Genomic DNA, 13,871 nt, shown 5'->3' with positions numbered 1-13,871 from the left:
ATGATTGCTATTCCATAAGTTGTAAAATTCCTTAAAGCGTTTGCTAATATAAGCTGGACCATTATCAGATTCTAGTTGTAATGGGAGTCCTAGAAAGAAGAAGGTGTTTGATAAATGATTAATGATATCCGAGGTTGATTAACCCCTGTGAACAGAAGCAATAAAATTTTAGAAAAAGTATCAGCTGTTACATGAACTTATTTTGAACGTCCTAATTCTGAGTGCTACCTCTTTGCCAAATGGCAATAGACTTTAACCCTCGAGGATTAATTAAAGAGTTCGACCAGCAGATGGCAGTGGTGTGAAGGAAGAGCTAGCTGGTGAAGAAGTTTAGAGATTTTTGAGCAGTCTGAAAAGAAAAGTATTAGGAGCTAGGAGGAGGCCAGCTTATTGGCAGATGTTAGTGAACCTAGCAGATTAGAGTGAGCATGAATATGAGTTATGAAGAAAGGTTGGGTTCATTGTCTAAAGGGAGAGAAACAGCTGTGAAATAACATTAGTAGTGGGGTGGGTTTAAGTCTTGTAGTTTCTAAAAGAGAAACAGTTTGAGTGTAACATGCAGCCTCAGTTAAAATATTCACTAGCTGGGAGACATCTAATAAGAGCTCATTGATTACAGCGAGTTCAGATTGAGTGTATAACCAGGGGTGGGCACACTTTTTTTGTGTGTGTGAATGATGTAGAATTTGTATATAAAACATGCTCCTAGTCCTTTGAAGAGCCATTTTTAAAAGCACTAGTAAGCAATAGCTATGGGATTTTTAGATGTGTGATATCAGGTAATGCACATGGGATATCTTTAAAAAAATCTTAAAAAGTGATCTTTGGGATACTGATTATCCATAGGTCCCAAGTAATAAGCTAATGCTACCTGCCAACTATTATTAGTGTAGGACAAATAATAAACCTGCATTTTATTTAGTGGCACAATAATCTTTATAGGCTCTTTATCAGCAAGTTGTTTAAGATGTGTTCTTTCCATCATTATCAAGTCTATAATTTCTTGTAAGGAGTTACAGACCATTGAGGAGAATTAAGACATCTGTAAATTTCTATACTATTAAGATATAATCCTAATGGGTGATGAGGAGGAAGGAAGACTAGGTAATCAATAAGGCAGTAAGGGATTAGTTCTATGAGCTACCACTTTAGCAGCAGCATTATTTAATAAACTAACAACTTGCTCTATTCCAAGTTTCTGGGTACTTGTTCCCTATGCAGGAGTCTGCTGTAACAAACAAATAATTATAGTTACCTCACCCTTCTACAGGACTCTGATACATGGTCCATCCAGTTGTACGATTGCATTCAACCTGGTGCTAATTTTATAGTTAACCTTATATTAATTCGTGTTAATCCTGATATAAAAGATTTCCTCGTGTAACTGTCTCTTAATGTTCTCCACAAAGCTGTATAGTTAATACCTCCTGGCATGTTCTGGATCTTTGCTAACTGTTAAGTTTTATCACAGTCCCCCGGACAGACCTTCTTCTGAGACACTCTAACTGCTGCTCCCCTGTCGCCCTTCTGTCAGCCTAGAGGCAGTCATTGAGATTCCTCCAAACCCTAAAAGCAGTTTGGGTGACTGTAGCTAGAGTTTTCCTACCTTGCCCATAGTCAGGACAAATCTCTGTCACTTGCCAGTCCCACAGCCGCTCAGACCCAACCAAGTAAACACAGAGACTTTTTTTCTTACAAACTGTATGGCCGTGGCAGGCTTCTTGCTAACTGTTCTTATAGCTTAAATTAAACCATTTCCATAAATCTATACCTTGCCACGTGGCTCGTGGCTTACTGGCATCTTCACATGCTGCTTGTCATGGCGACTGGCAGTGACCCCTTCCTCCTTCCTGTTCTCTCCATTCTCCTCTCTGTTAGTCCCGCCTATACTTCCTGCCTGGCCACTAGTCAATCAGTGTTTTATTTATTTATTGACCAATCAGAGCATTTTGACATACAGACCATCCCACAGCAGGTGACCTCTCCAAGGGGACTAAGGGGCCACAGGCCATCCAACTCATCTCTCTTCTTGCCGCTCTGAACGTTGTTATTGGGACTCAGAACTAAAGCAGCTGGACTGAAGCCTCCTTTGCATCGATGAACCTTTCTGGCTCACCCTCTCAGATCAGCTTCACCTCTCTCAGGACCAGCCGCTCAACTCCTTGACTGCTTGCAGTGCTCCACAATTAAAAAGGACCAGATCTGACTGCTGGAATGGGATCTGTGCTCGCCTCTGTGAACATCCAGGCCAACACCTCTGTGAACTGGTTAAAGATGGGCCTAGAGACGGGGACCAGAAAAAATCCAACCGCAAGCCTCCTGTGTGGCTTCTGGTTCTTTCCCCTCTTACTCTCCCCTGGGTTACTGCTTTCCTCTTTATTATCCTCACACCTATGTTTTTACCCTGCCCTTACAAAGTTTTGCTTACTGAATTCACCCTCTACCTAAACAAAATGTCCCATATGAGCTTTCCCAGTAGCTCTCACCCTATGACAGCTCCATTTCTTCCTGATAGGTGTTAGTTATTATGTGGGGGCGTGTTGGGAACCCATCAATAGGTCTCCAGAAAGACCCTTTAGATGCTGGAGGAAACCCCGGCTAAGTTCTTTACGTGAGTCCTTTATTTTCTCCCCTTCTCTTCCTTTGTTACTCTGCAGCCCCCTGCCATTTCTGCTAGCTCATTTTGGTGCAGCAGTCCCGGCAGTAGGACCAGCCACTGTCACCCTGAGTCAGCTCTGTGTTGACTTTCTCTCAGTGGCCCACTCTGTCTCTCCCACCTCTGCTCCTCCCTACTCCTCAACCTTCCTGGAAAACCTCTCAGTTTCACTCTGTAAACAAAAATCACCTGTTTACAACCCTCTAATATTACTAATAATATTATAAATTAATAATAATTTAATATAGAATACATTAATAATAATTTTTTAGTCTCTTCAGTAATGCAGGATGACAGTTGTATGATCCATTGCAGCTGATCAAGTTAAGACTCTCCCCTTGCTACGTGACCAGAAGATCCCCCTCTTCAATGGACCTGGAACCACCCAGTCCAACAAAGACCCTCCTCAGCAGAACAGTTATAACACCCTTGCCCTGTGGGTTTTTGTTTTTGTTTTTAATATCCTCTCAGAGGTAGGAGTGATAGTTTCCTGCTCAAAGACTACACTTCCCAGCTTCCCTTGTGGACCACAGAAGTCATTTCCGCCCCCTATAAGGGGCCGCATCCCATCTTCTTCTGTAGGCATTTGGCCATCTGCACACGTGAGTGATAAAGTGCTTCCTCGCTGTGAATAAACATGGTCCCACCTCAGGTCAGACCAAGCCTCTCTTTATTTCCTCCTTCTGTCTCTCTACAGCTGCCTTAAACAACCTAATATAATCTAACAGCTTGCATGTGCTTTGAACATTGAGTTATGAGCATGTTTTCAAAGGCTTGAGCATGTGTTTAATTTTTGTATACGAGGGGATGCAGTAACGAAACTGCTGACATGATTGCTCCATGATATGGCTAAGCTTTTTATTGTAGATATGAGAGAGAGAACAGCCAGAGGCATCTGGAGGCGTCCAGAGCAGAGAGAAAAAGATGTAGACAGAACATGGCCAGCAGACTGGACGTGGCCAGGGCTAGGGAAGCGGGAGAGCGGGAGAGAAGAGCGGAGATAGTGTGAGAGTTGATACAGTGAGAGTTCAGGAATAAGAGATAGTAAACGGATAACAAGAAAGAGTATAGTCAGAATATGAGGTTATAAGGAGGGTGGGTAGCTGGGATGGAAGGCCAGGAGACTGGTGTGGGGACTTTGAAATGCATAGCAAATACTTATGAGTAGTGATTGAGGGAGCCTGGAGCCTGGCATGGCTTTGATATGCAGCCCCACACGGCTCAATGGAGCCATATGTCCCTCTGCCAGAGGTAAAGGAAATGACAACATTTGGCAGATGGGAAATGGTTTCAAAATTTCCCGAGGAATGCCGGCTTTTTATCTAACCTCCAGAAATCCCCCTATAGTCCAGCTTGAGCTCATTTCTGTATATTTGGACAGCTGAGAGAACTAACAGTCCAGCCGTTTGTTGATGATAAGGGCTGATGTAGTGTCTCTCCTCTGTGGCTGCTTCTCGGCTGGGGAGGGTTGTCCTGGCAGTCTAGGAAGACCGGAATTTGAGTCAAAGGCCAGGATGGGGTGGGGGTGGGGTGGTGGGGGTGGTGGTGGCAGGATCTGGTTAGCTGAGTGAGTCTGGAGAGAGAGGGAAAGAGAGAGAGAGAGGGAGCGGGGGTGGGGGTGGGGGGGTAGGGGTGGGGGGGTGGGAGTGGTTGCGGGGGGGGGGGGGGAGCTGTCACACTGGTTTCACAGTGACTGGCAAGGGATCCCAGATTACGCATGACCTGTCACAGGTGGATCCAAGTCTCAACCCCCTGAAGTTTACATGAATAGTTTTAAGCTCACAGAAAGAGGTCAAAGTTTTAGATATCAGCATGACCACTGTCTGTAATCTGCACTGAAGTCATCATTGTAGGGAGACTAGTTAACAAATGTCTATAAACAGTGGGAGTAGACACACACCTCTGAGCCATCGCAAAACAAACGTGAAAAGTTACCAGCATAGTAAAAGCATGAGTGTTTATTTATTTGTAATAAGACAAACTTCTTGGCGGGGGGGCGGGAAAAACAAAGAGACAGAGATGTCTTTAGCACAAGGGGAAGCACTTTCAAGTCTATATTTAGAAAATAACCAAAGGAAATTGAAAAGTTTGAGCCTGTGACTATGATAGTTAAAAAAGGTTTAGTAGCCAGTGTTTTACCAAGGATAGATTAACACATCAGAATTCCATTGAGCGAACTTTGAAGTCTTAGCCTTTGCATTACCTTTAAATTTCATTTCACATCCCTTAAATCATTTTCCCATACTTTAAATTCATTCCCCAGATCTTTACAACTTGCATAAACTTTAATTTTTTTTCTTTTTCCTTTTTTTTTTTTTTTTTGAGACATGTTTTCTCTGTGTAGCCCTAGCTGTCCTGGAACTCCCTTAGGTAGACCTAAACTTTTTCTTATCTGGAAATATCTAACCATTTACCACGAGGCACAGGCGCTTGATTACTGAGAAAAGTCATTAAAAAGCAAGCTCTCTTAAATAAAGGAGTAGCAAAATGCAAATTTTTAGTGATAGCAACAAACTAGCTTGAGTTTGCTTTTACATTGAAATCTGTTTTGTGAGTTTATCTTTCTCAGCATGAAGCGGGTCGGCGGCTAGGCAAACTTGTTTTGTGAGCTTGGCTGTCTCAGCTGGAGACCTGAGGTTTAGGAAAGGCAAGGCCTGATTTTAAGTAGGAAATAGCCTTGGGGGGAGGAGCTGGCTAAGGTCAACTTGCTGCTCTCAAACTGATAAAGCTAGGGCCATCAACACACAGAGATCGGAGAGGGACAAATTTGAGCAGGAAGTATAAACCAAATGTGTCAGTTAAGAATGACGCATTTACCTGTTACCTGGACAGCTAGTATGGTGATGTCAGTGGCTTTGTCGGGGGCAAAGGTTGTCAGTGTTGGGCAGCCACACAGGGCAGCGTTAAGTCTTCAGCTGCCACACAGGGCAACATCAGCCTTCAGCCACCAGACCAAGAAGGTCTAAGAGATTTTCCCGTGGAGGAGGAACTTGGAAAAACTACCTTGGAGAGGCAGAGTTGGGCAGTCAATCCAACAACTTCCATAGTTTAGGCAGGGCCTTGGCGGCGGGGGAGCCATGGGGCAATTCTTTGCTGCACTTGAAGCAAGCTCCAGGTGGAGTCTGTTGCTATCCATCTCTTCTCCAGTTTCCAGAAGCTGGTATTTTTGTCTGTCAGGGTCAGTGATCAGGAGTTAAACTTCCGGGGAAGGCAGACAGATTGATAACAAACTGGTAACAAAGGTGACCAGTTTCTTCCTCGGTCTCCTAACTTGAGACAAAGGCCTCAAGAATCCCCTCCGGGGAACTGGCTCAACAAGCTCAAGGCCTGATGAGGACGTGTCACACATATTTTTGGACCAATCAGCCATCCTATCTGTCTCCAAACTGACCAGCCCTAAAGTGGGTAGGAAGGCTTTTCAGAGCCTTTAAAACCCCAGGCCTCCAGTAGAGACCGGGTTTTTCGGCTGCCGGAGTACCCGTCTCTGCTTCGCCGAGGTATTTTTCTCTGTGTGTCTGCTGCCTGCGTGTGTTTCCTCACCCTCATAACCAACCTCCTTCAACTGCTGAGTCTGTGAGCCGTGCTTGGGGGGCTCTCCGCTGTTCTCTGTTGCGCTTCAGATTTTTTTCTGCCTTTTATTTCTTTAACTGACAGGAAAACTGAACCCAATCAAGACTCCCAGGCCGTATTATTTCTAGACCGTGTCACTTTGGGGGGCTTGCCTCCGGGTTTCTTCTGAAGACAGTCTCATTTTGGAACCTCGTCCCTGGAACTCTTTTGAGGACTGTCGACGCACCCAGGTAAGCAATCCAGGAGGGAGACGTGTGCTGGTCGGTCCTGTTGGCTCAACCACAAGGCGCCCGTCTGTCCAGGTGCCTGTCTCAGTTTCTGTCACACAGTCTCTAACACTTCTAGGCAGAGATGCTTATTTAAGAGCCTCACAGAAACAGGAACCAGACCCCTGCATTGGCATTCCTGGCCTCCAGCAAGGGCGTTCCCAGAAGAGCTGATTTAGGGAACCTGCCCAACCTCACTGGTTATACTATCCCTGGTTCTCATCACAACTTCAGATAGAGAAGACTGGTCGGTCACAGTGGTACAGGGCTAATCCTAGCCCTTGAGAGACAGACAGAAGGACCAAGATAAGTTGACAGTAGCCTGCTGTATAGTGAGTGAGGCGAGCCAGCGTATGAAGTGATGCTGTGGATCAGCCCTCCCGCACTGGTTTCTAGTTCTTTGATTGTTTCTAAGATATGCCGGAATATTTCAGATACTTATGAGTTCTTCCATCTCTAGCAATTCATACTGAATAACTGTACCTTCATTTAAGTTTTTAATCTTTTTAACAAAAAATATTGTTATTCCTCTCCTATGGTTGTTTCTATTTTTTTGCTTGTGGAGGAGGGGGAGTGGGTTGAGACAGGGTTTCTCTGTGTAGCCCTGGCTGTCCTGGAACTTACTCTGTAGACCAGGCTGGCCTCGAACTTAGAGATCGGCCTGCCTCTGCCTCCCGAGTGCTGGGATTAAAGGCATGCGCCGCCGCCGCCGCCGCCGCCGCCGCCACCACCACCACGGCCATTTTTACTTTTTATATTATGAATAAGAAGTTAGAGCCACACAGTCTAAAGATTTTAGTATCTTTATCTCAAAAGCAACCTTCTTTGTTTTATAAAACCGTTTGTATCAACTACTTTTGTACCTAAAAGAAAAAAAATTTAATCAGTGAAACGGTCACAATTTCAAACATGGATATATTATGTCATCAGGGAATTTTATATTGAGCAATTCTCCAGGAAATTACACTTCCCTCTAACTAGAGTCAAATCCAAAAGAAGTCTTGCATTCGATTGGTCAGTCTTTCAGTAAATGGATGACTCAGAGCCGGGAACTACGTTGGGAGGGTTGTGTGTGTGTGTCTGTGTAGTTTCATTTTAAATCACTCCATGTTCTCATATTCAATCTCCAAGTCCAAAATGGTTTGTTTCATTTTTCCCCATATTTAATTTCAGGTCTGGGGAATCTTTAAAAATATGGTCAATTTATGGAGTTATTCTCTCCTTTTCCCTTTGCGTTAAGTCCAGTGATTAAATTAGACTGCAGTGTTTGTACAGCAGAAGACTCTGCCCGCTGTGTGTCTCCCTGTACCCGCTGTGTGTCTCCCTGTACCCGCTGTGTGTCTCTCTGTACCCACTGTGTGTCTCCCTGTACCCGCTGTGTGTCTCTCTGTACCCACTGTGTGTCTCCCTGTACCCGCTGTGTGTCTCTCTGTACCCACTGTGTGTCTCCCTGTACCCGCTGTGTGTCTCCCTGTACCCGCTGTGTGTCTCTCTGTACCCGCTGTGTGTCTCCCTGTACCCGCTGTGTGTCTCTCTGTACCCACTGTGTGTCTCTCTGTACCCGCTGTGTGTCTCTCTGTACCCACTGTGTGTCTCCCTGTACCCGCTGTGTGTCTCTCTGTACCCGCTGTGTGTCTCTCTGTACCCACTGTGTGTCTCCCTGTACCCGCTGTGCGGTCTCTCTGTACCCACTGTGTGTCTCTCTGTACCCACTGTGCGGTCTCCCTGTACCCGCTGTGCGGTCTCCCTGTACCCGCTGTGTGTCTCTCTGTACCGCTGTGTATCTCCCTGTACCCACTGTGTGTCTCTCTGTACCCGCTGTGTGTCTCTCTGTACCCGCTGTGTGTCTCTCTGTACCCGCTGTGTGTCTCTCTGTACCGCTGTGTGGTCTCTCTGTACCCACTGTGTGTCTCCCTGTACCCACTGTGTGTCTCCCTGTACCCGCTGTGTGTCTCCCTGTACCCACTGTGTGTCTCTCTGTACCGCTGTGCGGTCTCTCTGTACCCACTGTGTATCTCCCTGTACCCACTGTGTGTCTCTCTGTACCGCTGTGTGGTCTCTCTGTACCCACTGTGTGTCTCTCTGTACCGCTGTGTGTCTCCCTGTACCCACTGTGTGTCTGTCTGTACCCACTGTGCGGTCTCTCTGTACCCGCTGTGTGTCTCCCTGTACCCGCTGTGTGGTCTCCCTGTACCCGCTGTGCGGTTTCCCTGTACCCACTGTGTGTCTCTCTGTACCGCTGTGTGGTCTCCCTGTACCTGCTGTGTGTCTCCCTGTACCCACTATATGTCTCTCTGTACCCGCTGTGTGTCTCTCTGTACCCGCTGTGTGTCTCTCTGTACCCACTGTGTGTCTCCCTGTACCCGCTGTGTGGTCTCTCTGTACCCGTTGTGTGTCTCCCTGTACCCGCTGTGTGTCTCTCTGTACCCACTGTGCGGTCTCTCTGTACCCACTGTGCGGTCTCTCTGTACCCGCTGTGTGTCTCTCTGTACCCGCTGTGTGTCTCCCTGTACCCGCTGTGTGGTCTCCCTGTACCCGCTGTGCGGTCTCCCTGTACCCACTGTGTGTCTCTCTGTACCGCTGTGTGGTCTCTCTGTACCCGCTGTGTGTCTCCCTGTACCTGCTGTGCGGTCTCCCTGTACCCGCTGTGTGTCTCTCTGTACCCGCTGTGTGTCTCTCTGTACCTGCTGTGTGTCTCCCTGTACCCGCTGTGTGTCTCCCTGTACCCACTATATGTCTCTCTGTACCCGCTGTGTGTCTCTCTGTACCCGCTGTGTGTCTCTCTGTACCCACTGTGTGTCTCCCTGTACCCGCTGTGTGGTCTCTCTGTACCCGTTGTGTGTCTCCCTGTACCCGCTGTGTGTCTCCCTGTACCCACTGTGTGTCTCTCTGTACCGCTGTGTGGTCTCTCTGTACCCACTGTGTGTCTCCCTGTACCCGCTGTGTGTCTCCCTGTACCCACTGTGTGTCTCCCTGTACCCACTGTGTGTCTCCCTGTACCCACTGTGTGTCTCCCTGTACCCACTGTGTGTCTCCCTGTACCCACTGTGTGTCTCCCTGTACCCACTGTGTGTCTCTCTGTACCGCTGTGCGGTCTCCCTGTACCCACTGTGTGTCTCTCTGTACCCGCTGTGTATCTCCCAGTACCCACTGTGTGTCTCTCTGTACCCGCTGTGTGTCTCCCTGTACCCACTGTGTGTCTCTCTGTACCGCTGTGTGGTCTCTCTGTACCCACTGTGTGTCTCCCTGTACCCACTGTGTGTCTCTCTGTACCGCTGTGTGGTCTCTCTGTACCCGCTGTGTGTCTCCCTGTACCCGCTGTGTGGTCTCCCTGTACCCGCTGTGCGGTTTCCCTGTACCCACTGTGTGTCTCTCTGTACCCGCTGTGTGTCTCCCTGTACCCGCTGTGTGGTCTCCCTGTACCCACTGTGCGGTCTCTCTGTACCCACTGTGCGGTCTCTCTGTACCCGCTGTGTGTCTCCCTGTACTCACTGTGTGTCTCTCTGTACCGCTGTGTGTCTCTCTGTACCCGCTGTGTGTCTCCCTGTACCCACTGTGTGTCTCTCTGTACCGCTGTGTGGTCTCTCTGTACCCGCTGTGTGTCTCCCTGTACCCGCTGTGCGGTCTCCCTGTACCCGCTGTGTGTCTCTCTGTACCCGCTGTGTGTCTCTCTGTACCCACTGTGTGTCTCTCTGTACCGCTGTGTGGTCTCTCTGTACCCGCTGTGCGGTCTCTCTGTACCCACTGTGCGGTCTCCCTGTACCCGTTGTGTGTCTCCCTGTACCCGCTGTGCGGTCTCCCTGTACCCGCTGTGTGGTCTCTCTGTACCCACTGTGTGTCTCCCTGTACCCACTGTGCGGTCTCCCTGTACCCGCTGTGTGTCTCCCTGTACCCACTGTGTGTCTCTCTGTACCTGCTGTGTGTCTCCCTGTACCCACTGTGCGGTCTCCCTGTACCCGCTGTGTGTCTCCCTGTACCCGCTGTGTGTCTCCCTGTACCCGTTGTACTGTCTCACTGCCTGAAACATAGTTAAAGAAAAGAAGACTCTGGCCTTTGTGAGCTCTATGATATTAATTGTCTCATCACCTTAAATATCCTCCGACTAAAAATGTTTAAAAAGTTGGTTAATAGCTTGTTCATGAAAGCACAAAACAGCAGTTGTCAGATTATATTTTGTTCCCCAAAGAAAACAACCATATTAGATACGAGCTTAAATTAATGAGGCTAGTTATTAGCCCCTAGTACCTAAAACACAGAGGCATGAGTGTTTCAAGGCTGGCCACCTCAGCATAAATTCAGGCTCTTTCCATAACATTCCCTTCATTTACAGTAAGTCAATGTACTTAGGGCCATCTTTCTTAATATCTTATGACAGCTGCCGAGTCACAGGTATGACATCTATAGAACAAGTTAAAGGTGACTTTGAGTGGTTCTTCCTATATAGTGCACTTAGATGAAGGATCATTTTTAAAAAGCACCTTATCATCAACCCAACAAGATAAAATACATACCTACAGATCCCCCCACCCAGACCAGTGGTTTTCAACCTGTGGGTCGTGACCCCTTGGGGATTGCATATCAGATATCCTATATATCATATTTTTACATTATGATTTATAACAGTAGCAAAATTACAGTAATGAAGTAGCAATGAAATAATTTTATGGTTGGGAGGTTCACCAAAGCACAAGGAGCTGTATTAAAGTGTTGCAACATAAGGTAGGTTGAGAACCAATGCCATACAGATTACCATGTACTGACATCTAATTCAATCACAAATCACCATGAGTGTAGATCAAAGATTTATTCTTTAGGTATAGGCAGAGGCTAGCCTCTGTGAGCTGATCTATGATCATATTGATTGTGACGAGTATCAATTAATTACTGCCTCAATAGCCAACAAAAATGACAAAATTAACATTTAAAAATTTAAAGAAAAATGGCAAAACTATATCCACATTCTCACAAAACTTATGTATCTTCTCTTATCTAATTATGTATCTCTCCTTCCACATCATTCACTCCTTTCCCACGAAATAATCTTCAAATGTACATTTTGTTGTGAGTGTGAGGGTTTTCAAAATTAATATTCTCTTGCTTATTTCCCACATAATCATCTACTTGTTGTCATTACTAATCAACTTCATAAGACATAGCATTCAGTGAATTAAAGTATCACCATATTTAATACATTTAACAATTTAACATTGTTATAATCTTGAAAATCAACATTGCAACAATTTAATATTGTTACAATCTTAAAAATCAACATTGCAACAATTTAATATTGTTACAATCTTGAAAATCAACATTGCTTAAGTATACAATATTATTTTCTTTGCTGAAATAAGTATGAATGTATGTTTAGCCATTTTTGTAGTATTTAGTTCGTAAGTATACTTTTGGTATTTTGAAGAACTGCAGGTATTTCTGAACAATAAACATTCCTGTGTAGGAAAATGCATGACTTAGTGAATATGCTGTAAACCATCTACATATTTTCTCTTACCCAACACTTTCCAAAGTCCTGCCTATTTTGTCTTTAATCACTATTTAGTTGATAAAATCCAGCTGTGAGTGTAATTCAAGTGTCTAATGGAAAGGATTACTGAGATTTAAAGGCAAACATTACCTCAACTTGATTAGTTGAGTTCACAAAAGCCTAGAAATCATTTAATGAGGAATAGTTAATACCTTGTTTTATGAAGAGAAAACATCAGGTCTTCACAGTTTTAAAAGTTCACAACTACTTGTCATTTTGAAAAGTCAACTCTCTCTCCCCCTTCCTCCCTCTTCTTTTTCTAGAGACAAAATGGCAATGTATTTTTTTTTGTAGTTTCATACAAGTATACAAACGTATTTCATCAAATCCATTCCCCATGCCCTCCCCTACAACCCTTCCCGTAAATTGCTGAGTCTAGTTGAGGCTGCCAGTATGCACATGTGTTCCGGGAAAGATTTATAGTACCAGACCCGAGCTTCCTCCTGTGGAGTGAGCCCTAAGAATCCAATTAGAAAGCTGTTGATTACCCCCATAACACTCGTGCCTCTATTACACAAATAGGTATCTGTTGCTGGCTGGTCATTGTTGTATCTCACAAAGCAGCTAGGTAAGATGGCTGATGACTTTTCTCCCTCAGCAGCCTGTAAAAAGGCAGAAGAGCTAGTTCAGGAGGTAAAGCATTTGCTACGTAAGCAAAAAGAAGTTTGAATCTCCCATACCCATATAAAAGCTAGGTGGTCATGGAGCTCTGTCTATAATAACATCCTGTGGGAGTCAGATCAGGGAATCAGCAAGCTGGTGAGGCAGACAGATAAACAGTGAGCTCTGGGTTCAGTGACGATCCTTCCTGGACCTCAAAGGTGGAGAGTGATTAAGGAAACATCCAACATTAACCTCACACTCTACACACATGCACTTATAAACCTCCACCCAGGCACTCACACATATGAACATGTATATGTACATACATGAAAAACACATAGATATACATATGGAGCTATTTGTCTTCTGTGTTCAAACTATTCTCAGAAGGCAACATTTGAAGAGAAAATTGACTATGAAGCTGTGTTTCCATTGTGTTCATGAGATTATGTCAGGACTGGATTCCAAGCATACAGACGTAATGAGACCCTGGCAGGGGGAAATTAATCAAAAGTTCTTTTTTTTTCAAGTAAAATAAGTTGAAAATGTCTCTTTAGGAAATATATACGTATACACCAAGAAGAAAGAGAAAGGGTAGGGCCAGGGAGATGGAGAGGGAAGACAATATGGGCAAACTAGACCGGAATTATACTATTTATACCTGTGATTTCTACATCTTAGGAGTAATGTGATAAACTTTGGACAGCCACCCCCCAAGTTTCACAATGCAGGAATTATCAGAACTTGGAAATCTATAGCTATGGGTAAAAAAAAAACTGGTTTGAGAAAAATAGACTCTCTGACTGGTGATGCATCACTGACTCCAGGCAACAGATGGATCAGTGGCCCTCACTTCTGACACCAATTCCTGCTATAGACTGACATATGTTCTCCTCAGAGTTGGAGCCTGGCCTCAAGTGTGACGATGGTATTTGGGAAGACAGGCATTAAGAGGCAATTAAAACGAAATAGAAGTCGGGTTGTGTTTCTCATCCTACGGGGTTGATGGCCTTGTGGTAAGATGAAGGTGCAGAGGTTTATTTTTCTCAGCGTCCCTGCGCACAAACCGAGAAGATGCCAGAGGAAGGCTTAAGAGATGAGAGTGGCCGTTTGGAAGCCAGAGAGAGCCCTCTCCGGGAACCAAACTGCCTAGCATTAGCACGGGACACAGCAGCCTACAATGTCAAACTCCCCACTGTTTCAGCGGCTCACTGTGTGGTACTTTGTCATGACA

The 13,871-nt window shown here is 45.4% G+C and overlaps 1 protein-coding gene across 5 annotated transcripts in view; it reads left to right on the top strand.

Annotated features, from left to right (window-relative positions):
- The first annotated feature begins 3,188 nt into the window (after positions 1-3,188).
- Positions 3,189-13,871, top strand: part of Tfpi (tissue factor pathway inhibitor) — a 40,446-nt gene continuing 29,763 nt past the window's right edge. For 2 of the 5 annotated variants that reach the window (XM_076569778.1, XM_076569782.1), the window contains exons 1-2: positions 3,190-3,308; positions 6,311-6,456. The gene's annotated coding sequence lies outside the window, so the exon portion shown is untranslated. Of the gene's footprint in view, positions 3,309-5,195; positions 6,154-6,310; positions 6,457-13,871 lie in introns of those variants that run through there. The other 3 variants (XM_076569781.1, XM_076569780.1, XM_076569779.1) reach the window with 3 other exon arrangements.

This window comes from Peromyscus maniculatus, chromosome 4, assembly GCF_049852395.1.
Source record: "Peromyscus maniculatus bairdii isolate BWxNUB_F1_BW_parent chromosome 4, HU_Pman_BW_mat_3.1, whole genome shotgun sequence".
Classification (NCBI taxonomy): domain Eukaryota; kingdom Metazoa; phylum Chordata; class Mammalia; order Rodentia; family Cricetidae; genus Peromyscus; species Peromyscus maniculatus.
This window is presented reverse-complemented; position numbering and strand designations above follow the sequence as displayed.